The following is a 9,611-nucleotide window of genomic DNA, read 5'->3' as shown; positions in this document are numbered from 1 at the left end:
AACCACAGTTTTTTTGCTTATACGAATCAGTTAGTTCACTCTAGTTTTTATGCGGTTCCTGCGCTTGCAGAAACTCCTAGCAGACTGCGCAGTAGACTAGGAGGAAAATGTTGCTGTTGCAAGATTTAAAATATTCCGATAAAGAATATTCCAAAATTATAATAAAATAATTATGATTATCGATTTTTTTCAAAAAGTTGAAAATTAAATTCATAAATGGTAAAATCCTTTACGTACACACTTGTATAAAATTTGAAAAATAATATTTTCTAATTATTGATTGAATGTATTCAAACAATTAATCACAAGTAACTATCTAAATTGGTGACATTTGGCAACAGTGAGTAGATCTGGTTTATTTATGTATGTTTTGTTTATTCCAAACATAACCTTATAAACAAACAGTTGTTTATTTAAAGTTATTTATTATTGTTTTCTCATATTTTGCAATTGTTAAGTTGGTTTACTTCGAATTTAATGTGCATTACTGTGGTATTTCTCCAGTTTTCTAAGAAGGTTGGTGATTTTGAATTGGGATTATGATGAATTTAACCCAAAGGCAATGTGTGTGTTTATTTATGTGGCAAAATTCCAGGCACCATAAAAATTTGAGTTTCTTCCTGTTGCCCATGGATGAAAATCGGTAAGAACCTAAATTCTATTTAATATCATTGACATCATTTTTGACGTGCTGTCGTTTTAGGTTTGCAGAATGAAAAGAAATTGTTCAATGTGATAAACTTTCTATGAACAGTCCTCAATGTTGTTACGTTAACTTTTAAATATGCATCTTGAGGAGCAGGCCTTTGCAGAAATACTGAAAAGCGGGTTGCAAAACAACGCAAAATAAAATAAACGAAATATGTCTTGAGATTAAACATTCAAGTTGAAGGTGTGTTCTTTCTTAAACTGGAATGATAATTTTGTAATTCTGTAGGCACATCTATTGAGAAGTTACAACCAGTGGCAAAGTGCCTTAAGGGAATCTATGACATATATAATTGAAGGTATGAGTATATGTTTCAAATCAATTGTTGGATGATTCTGAGAAAGTGTAAATTTTTTTCATGAATTTAGTACATAACCGTCTTTATCTAAACTCTAAAAATCATTGACATCTGTTTTGAAGAACCATGTTCCTAGAAACCATTGATAACAAATATAGACGGTTACCTCTGCATTCGTTGTATCATCTTACTACTCTATCCATAGTGAGTCTAATTTTTAAATCTATAATAATTGTTTACGTGCTGGTTTCATAAAGATGCTTCAAAAATCTATATGGGTCTTACTAGGCAGCACAGCCATGCCTTTAATAGTTTTTCCAATTATATTTTCAATATGCTTATTCTAGTTAAGATTGCGGGGCAAAAAGACCACTAAATATTTGAGTTCATTTTTAGGTATCAGCATTGGCTCTACAGCCCATGGTGGGTCTTGGCCTGTTCCAGAATCAGCTTCCACTCTTTCCTATCCTTTGCTTGGCTTTCCAATTTCTCACTCGAGCATGAATTTTTGGTATATATGGGATTATATTGTGATAACGACCAGATCTATGAAAGAATAGTATATTGTTAAAGAAGATTGTGGTGACACTATTCATGAATATCTGATAATATTGGTTAATGTGAATGGAGTCCAAAATGGGGTTTAGGCTGTTATATAAAAAACTAGGTCATTAGCATATGGAAGTAGGGCGACATTATCTGGTATTAAATTATGTGAATGAGGAGAATTAAACCTAAAAACTCTATTTATTCTGCTAATCAATATGAATTTAATATATTTTAATATAAAACATATGTTATTCTTTCTAGGGACACCTCCTCTGAAGGAATTACAATTATTTGCCAGTATGTCAAATGAATTTTCAACATCAGTCATACTTTCATGAATTTATTGATGAAAATAAAACTAGGTACATGATTTATTATTTACTTCCAAGGGATTCTAAGATACTATGTGTAAAAAGTCCAATATGCAGTGATGAGCATGCTAATAACTGGCAAAATATGGGATATAACGCCAAAGATGGGAAAAATGGGATGCATTCTGAAGTAAAAAGAGATGAAACTGAGAGAAATTACCGATATAAACATATAAATTAACATTACATTACATAGTTTCCCACCTTTAGACGTATCAGATGAGTATGAGAACTGTCACTGTGCCAGGAGAATTTTATAAAATACTCCTGTCACAGAGATCTAAAGGTGGGAAACTATGTAATGTTATCGTCGGCTAAGAGTGTTAACCTGCTAACTCTATTTTTCACTGTGAGTGATATTGGGGTAGTTTCTAGGTCTGTGTACCTTCATACCATGTCCCACAAGCCCGCTGGTTCTACTGTAGTTTAGAGATAGCTATTTCTAAACTACATTGGTGTCGGCGGGTTTGTGTGGTGGTGTATGAAAATACACGGACCCAGAAACTAGCCCAATATCACTCAAAATGAAAAATGGAGGTTAAAACTCTTATCCAAGGTTATGTTAATTTATTCGTTTATAACGATAAGTTCCACTTCTACCAGTTTCATCTCTTTTTATCTCACAAGTTAATATGTTTTCCATCTTTTGCGTTATTTTGCCGGTTATTAGTGTGAGTGCTCATTACTGTATATTTACGATTCTGTGATTTCTCAATATGATGCTGAGTAGGTATAGATCTGAGTAGGTATATAGTAGGTATCTACAACCCTTTCAAAACAGAAATTTATAAGTTCATTTTATGTACCTATTAAACTTTATTTTAAGGATGAATTTGAAATGCTTGTAGGGAATATATCTGTAAAAAATAATATTGGTATTGTAAAATTGAAATTCTCAAAATATAATTTATAATTCGAATGTATTATTATTTTTTTCCTCTATAGAAAAGTCCTCTTATTAGTTTTCTCATTAGCTCTTGACAAGACATCAGTACTTCGTTTTTTAGATTTCTCACAAGGATTCAGATCCGGAAGATCCTGCGTAGACGCCAGTACTTACTTAATTACTTATTCCTCTTCACTCCATGCGGAGCATAGGGCGTCAACTGTCTGCCTCCATTCTGTCTTATCCTTTGCACTGATCTTTATTTCTGTCCAGGTTTTCCCAATAGGGCTTTACATTCACAGTCATTTGTTTCGAGCTTCTGTCATATGTCGTATAATCCGTGTATATTCATAGATATAACAGAATAGATTAGGCCAGTTCGAAAAATAGAGTAACGCAGAACAGTTCGGGTTGGTGGTCTATCTTTCTCTCTCTACTGGCGCTCAGCTTTCTCTCTCTAGCATATGATGGCTGCCGCCTCTGTGTAACTGTCGTTCCATTACTCCCACCTCTTGGTAGATACGCTCACACTCGCACGACAGACAAAGATAGCTAGACCACCATACTTGATATCAGCGTTACACCCCGATGCATTGAGTGGCATATGACTAGCCTGATCTATTGTTGACATATCTCTGTGTATATTAGTATTATACACAGATTATACAACATATGACAGCAGCTCGAAGCAAATGACAATCAATGAAAAGCCCTATAGCATTAATTTCTTTTTCAACACTTCTTTTCCACATTTCTACGGGTCTACCTGGTCTTCTCTTTCCATGTGGTGTATATTCTAGGGCTTGCCTCGCTATGTCTGTGTCAGGTCTCCTTAGTGTGTGCTCCATCCAACTCCATTTCCTTTTGCATATTATCTTAGATATACATAGGTTTCTAGTTAGTTCTTGTCCATAGCTCTTGGTTTGATATACGGTTTGGCCAGTAAATGTTAAGAATCTTCCTTAGGCATTTATTTATGAATACCTGCATCTGTCCAATACATTTTCTTGACACTTTCCAAGTTTCTGCTCCATATAGTAATACAGTCTTCACGTTGCTGTTGAATAGTCTTTCGGTTTTAATTGTCATCTGATGTGAAGACCACATTTTCCTTAGCATATTGAATGCGTTTGTAGCGTAGACGCCAGTATTGTAATATTTATTTCCGTACTAAGACAAATCACAGAAAAGGCCATCGAGTACAATAAACCAGCATATCTATGTTTTACCTGACAAAGGCTTTCGATCGCATCCAAGTCGAAGACGTCTTACACTTACTGTATAGAAGATACATGCCAATCAATATTATACGAACCATCGAAAACATCTATTTCCATAATCGAATACAGGCAAAGATAAATGGAAAACTAACACAGTTTATACCAGTACAAAGCCGAGTCAGACAAGGGAACCCGTTAAGCCCACTGCTCTTTAATGTATCTAATAATGGACGAAATAATAGAAGCAGTATTTAAAGATCATGGTTATAGAATGGGGAACAAAAAACTCCAAATATTAGGTTATGCAAACGACGCCGCATTAATCGCCAAGACAGAAGACAATCTCCAGATTAACACACATCTTCAATACAACAGCCAAGAAATACAATATCAATATATGATAATATCAGCAGAAAAAACACATGTATGACATCTAAATACCCACTACGAGGTAAAATCGAAATTTATGGGAAAATATTAAACAGGAAGCAAGGTTTAGATATCTGGGAATAGATATACCCAGTTACGGAGATGTTGAAGAGGAAGTACTACAACAAAGCTTAAAAGCAAGTAAAGCGCTGGGATCTCTTAATCTCTTCCAACACCTAAGACAAGACACAAAAGCAAGAATCTATAAAGCAGCATTTCGACCTATATTGACATACACGGCAGAAACAAGACCTGACACATCTAAAACGAGACGACTACTAGAAACAACCGAGATGAAAATACTTAGACGAATATCAGGGAAAAGTCTATTGGATAGAGAGAGATGCGAAAACATAAGAAGATCATGCAATGTAGAAGACATACCTAAATGGATGAGTGACAAAACGGAAACTGGAGTGGAACGAACGCATTAGTAGAATGGCAGAGGATAGGATAGTACGAATAGCACGAGATAAGTCACCAAATGGATGAAGAGGTATTTGCAGACTAAGAAAAAGATGGTGCGATAATTTAAACAATTTAGGAGGCTAATATTGAAGAAGAAACAGTCTTTAAAGCCTACCTACAAGAAGGAAGACTCGTCTTGCTACGGCGCGTCGAATAATATATCGCTTGTACTATCCCGGAGAATTTAAAACCGTATTTCCGATTGCATTTTTAAAACTGGAAGTCCTTTGCCAAATATCTCACCTTTAGTACCATCCTTGGATTATACCCACATAACAATGATGTTCGCATCATGTTCTAAGCATATCCTGCCAACATTCGTCGAAGTATATCCTTTTTAGTATATGCGTAGTACAAGCATAGCATGTACCATAAAAAACATTCTAAATTTCATGTTCTTTGCATGTGCTTCGAAGAATATTCTTGCACCGAATATACTGAGCACATTCGTGTACGTAGTATCTCGGAATGTTCGTAAAAGTTTATTAGAATATACCTTAATCGAATATTTTTAGTATATGCGTAAGTATATGCAAAAGTATATGCTTAACACATACCTACTTGTATATACTTTTAAAATATCTTAAAAATAATATACTGTATGTACCTATAGGAAGAAGAATAATGTTAGCCTATAGATTATCAACTTCGCGTTAAGAATAATTAATTCAAATTTAGGTATTTTGGTAGGTACTACCACTGAACTATCTAATTCATCATTTTTTTAAACCGTTTTAATTGTATGGTAAAAAAGTTTAAAACTTAATTCTATTGAAGAAAAATGAGAAATTCTCGTTTCGTTTTCAATTGAAATGAATACACCATTTTGATTTGAGTTTATACCATAAAAATATTTTTACCTATAATTTTCGGGAATCCGGAAACGGCCATTCATTGTTATTCTGACCCTTGCATTGCATATTTTATACCTGCACAAGGGAAGGGGGTAGGTAACAAAAAGGCAAAATATGAAAATAGTTTCCAGTACAGTTAAGGCATTTATGTCTACGCTGTGAGGAAGAAGCGACTGTATTTCTAGCTACAAGGACTAAAACATTTTAAGAACATAAAAAGCAGCTTGAAAATAACAAATTCATATTGGTACTTCAATATTTCCTAAATACCTAGTAAGTAAAAGTATGTATAATGTATATAGATACCTATAAATTTTAGTAATTTACATACATATTATATTATATATTTGGCTATTATATAATTATATAAGCAGCATTTTTATTTTGATGTGCACATAATAACTAAATATATTACTTACATTTTATATATAGGCTACTTACCCATATAATATTTATTATACATAGGTACCTATATAACTAACTAAAGTTTATACATTTTATACTTACTTTTTACGTAATATTGTAGAATGTAATAACTATACATTCTCATATGCAATTAGAATATGTAAATATAATATATTAGTAGAACCTAGGATGAGATTGGGTGATGTTGAAAACATACTTCTGAGAAATATAGCACATCCTTGGAATATTCTTCCCATATACTAAAAATATGTGCGATAGTACATTCTAAGTATATACATAGAAGGTATATAGCACTTCCTTGGAATATTCTTCCCATATACTAAAAATATGTGCCCTAGTACATTCTAAGTATGTAACTAGAAGGTATATAGCACTTCCTTGGAATATTCTTCCCATATACTAAAAATATGTGCGATAGTACATTCTAAGTATATAAATAGAAGGTTTATAGCACCTCCTTAGAATCTTCTAAAAAGTATGTTCTTGGTATATACTGAAAAGAAGTGCGGTAGTACATTCTAAGTATATACATAGAACGTTTAAGTACTGTAATGTAGTATATACTCAGTATATGCTCTGCACATTCGCAATGGTAATTACGCATATTCTAAGTATATACTTTTTCTGAAAAGTATGTTCTATGAATCTACTAAGAACATGAAATTGTTATGTGGGTAAGCTTTCATCCGACACCTCATTTGTCATTCTATCTGGTTTAATGACTGAGGAGTTGTGTTTACGGACAGACGGACGTATATAATTCAACGCTTTCACATTTTTTTCAAAACTGAGTGAAAACAATATTTCTTTAGAAATCCATAAATATATTCGCTAATAATGAAACTAATTTGCAGTGGTTATAGCCAACCTTCATTAGTGCAGTAGGCATTAGAAGAAGAAGACCAATGAAGATAAAGTAGAGCCCATTGTTAGACTAAAATTTTGTTTATATAGAAAAAATTATTTAGTTGAAAATCGTAGGTACATAAGGTGCGTTCGCGGGTACAGTTGACAAATTGTCGCCGACAATTTCTAACCTCATTTAATATAAATAATATCGTTAATAGATAAATAAACAAGGTATATTTACTTTTAATTAATATTAATAACTAATTATTAAATTATAATAGGTAAATATACCTTGTATATTTATCTATTAACGATATTATTTATATAATTTTAAAGTGCGCATGCGTTTTGCTGCTAATTTGTCGCCGACAGGCACCCGCGAACGCACTTATTATCTCAATGAATCCATTAAAGCTGATACATTTAGTCTTCAGAACAACAGTAATAATTATTTATGAAACTATCGATAAATTGTCAAGAGCTTCGTAAACTTTAATTGTAGAAAAGTATTCCTTATTTCGAAAAATCTATTTCAAATTTGTCCTATTTATTTTCGAGCAGTGTATCAAAAATAATGTTGAGCAGTATAACACACGCTGTTATGCGCTTGCGTCCGGCTGCAAGGTCTCGATGCGCAGTGGGAAAAATGGAACATTTTTTCATAACGTACTTCACGGCAAGTGACTATACTGATTGTTGTATAAACCTATATACTGTGCCAGAACACGGAGAGGAGGCCCAGGCTTCACAGCCCCAGCTATATCAATTAGTTAATTACGCAGGAAATGTACATATGCCAGCATTCGACAACAACAAGTCGACGTGGAAAGTTTATACTCAAGTTTTCAAAAACAAAATGAAAGTACATAATATTGATGAAGACAATTGGCCCCAGTTTTTGTTAACCTATGTAGGGTTTGATATTGTGTCATTATTAACAGAGTTGTGCTTCCCAGAAGAGGTGGAGGATAAAACCTATGGGGAATTAGTGAAAATGGTGCAGGAATATATCGAACCTGACCATTCTGAATTAGCAGAGACCTATAAATTCATGTTAAGGGTCCAGAAAGAGTCAGAAAGTATTACGGAATATGTGGCTGCTCTAAAAGCTTTGGCAAGAACGTGTAATTTTAATAAATATCTGGATAGAGCCCTTAGAGACAAGTTTGTTCACGGGTTGAGAAGTCAAGCAATTATTAGGAAGTTATTCACTGAAGCAAATCTCACCTTCCAGCAAGCTGTTACCACTGCCAAAACCATGGAACTAGCAGAGAGTGAGTCTCAGATGGTAGCACAAAAAGGTGAGTGTAGAGAAGTTAACAAAATTAAATATCGAGCTAAGGAGAATGAATATGCCAGTACGATTTGCCATTGTTGTGGGAAAAAGGGACACATAAAGCCAAACTGCAGGTTCAAGGATGACGAGTGTCATAATTGTAGGAAAAAGGGACACCTAGCTTTGGTTTGTAATAGTAAAAGTGGCACAGAGTATAAGAAGAAGCCCTTGGCAAGGCAAAGTCAAGGACAAAGTTTTAATAATCACCGCAAAGTGAAGGAAGTCAGTGCAGAAGAGCAGGCACAGAATTCAGAAGAGGAAGAAGGCTATTCAGTGCTACAAGTGTACTCTGAAGAAGTAGATGAAAACTTTCAAGAAAGTGAAAACATCTTTGATGGTTTATTTGACGGTTTGAGTGAGCATAGTGAAGTGCAGTTTGGTGCGGAGAAGCCTGAAGCAGAGAATGGAGTTATTATGCAGATTACGAAGCTGAGAGATAAAATGCCAGAACCATGGGAAGTAAATTTAAATATTAATGGTACTGATGTATTATTTGAGATTGATTGTGGAGCTGATGTTACTTTGATGTGTGAAAGGTATGTTAAAATGTATTTACCTAAATTAAAATGGGAAAAATCTAAATTAATACTCAAGGCATATGGAGGAAAACCTATTGAAGTTTTAGGTAAAACAGAGGTTAATGTTAAGTCTTTAGGTAAAAGTTATTTAGCACCTTTAGTTATTGTAGAAAAGGGGGGTAGGAAACCACTTTTAGGAAGGGATTGGCTTAATGTTATTGAAATTGACTGGCCTTTGATAAAAAAACAAGCAAGTGAGAGAAATATTAAGGTTTTAGAGGTTAAAAATAAATTTGAAAATGATTTACAGTTATTGCTAAATAAGTATAAAAAGTTATTCTCCAATACACCTGGTGAAATAAAAGGTCCTCCTGGTAAATTAAAAATAAAGCCAGATGCCGTTCCTAAAATGTGTAAACCAAGGAGGATTCCATATGCCATTGAGAGTTTAGTAAAACAGGAATTAGATAAGTTAGTAACAGAGGGTAAAATGTTAAAAGTTATAAATGAGGAGGTTAATTGGGGTACTCCTATAGTACCCATTGTTAAAAATAAAAATGTAAGAATTTGTGGGGACTATAAAATTACCATAAACCCATATCTAGAGATGCTGAGCCATCCGATTCCTGTAATTGAGGATATATTTGCCAAAATAAATAGTGAGGGTAAGCCCATGTCTGTATTTTCTAAAATTGACA

General features: G+C 33.7%; 1 long non-coding RNA gene across 1 annotated transcript; it reads left to right on the top strand.

Annotated features, from left to right (window-relative positions):
• Positions 1 to 423: 423 nt before the first annotated feature.
• LOC126890804 (uncharacterized) lies at positions 424 to 1,914 on the top strand. Its single transcript, XR_007700468.1, has 3 exons — positions 424 to 643; positions 704 to 1,007; positions 1,818 to 1,914. It is a non-coding gene; the product is annotated as an uncharacterized LOC126890804 (long non-coding RNA).
• Positions 1,915 to 9,611: the final 7,697 nt, after the last annotated feature.

Source organism: Diabrotica virgifera, chromosome 8, assembly GCF_917563875.1.
Source record: "Diabrotica virgifera virgifera chromosome 8, PGI_DIABVI_V3a".
In the NCBI taxonomy this organism is placed as follows: Eukaryota; Metazoa; Arthropoda; class Insecta; order Coleoptera; family Chrysomelidae; genus Diabrotica; species Diabrotica virgifera.
This window is presented reverse-complemented; position numbering and strand designations above follow the sequence as displayed.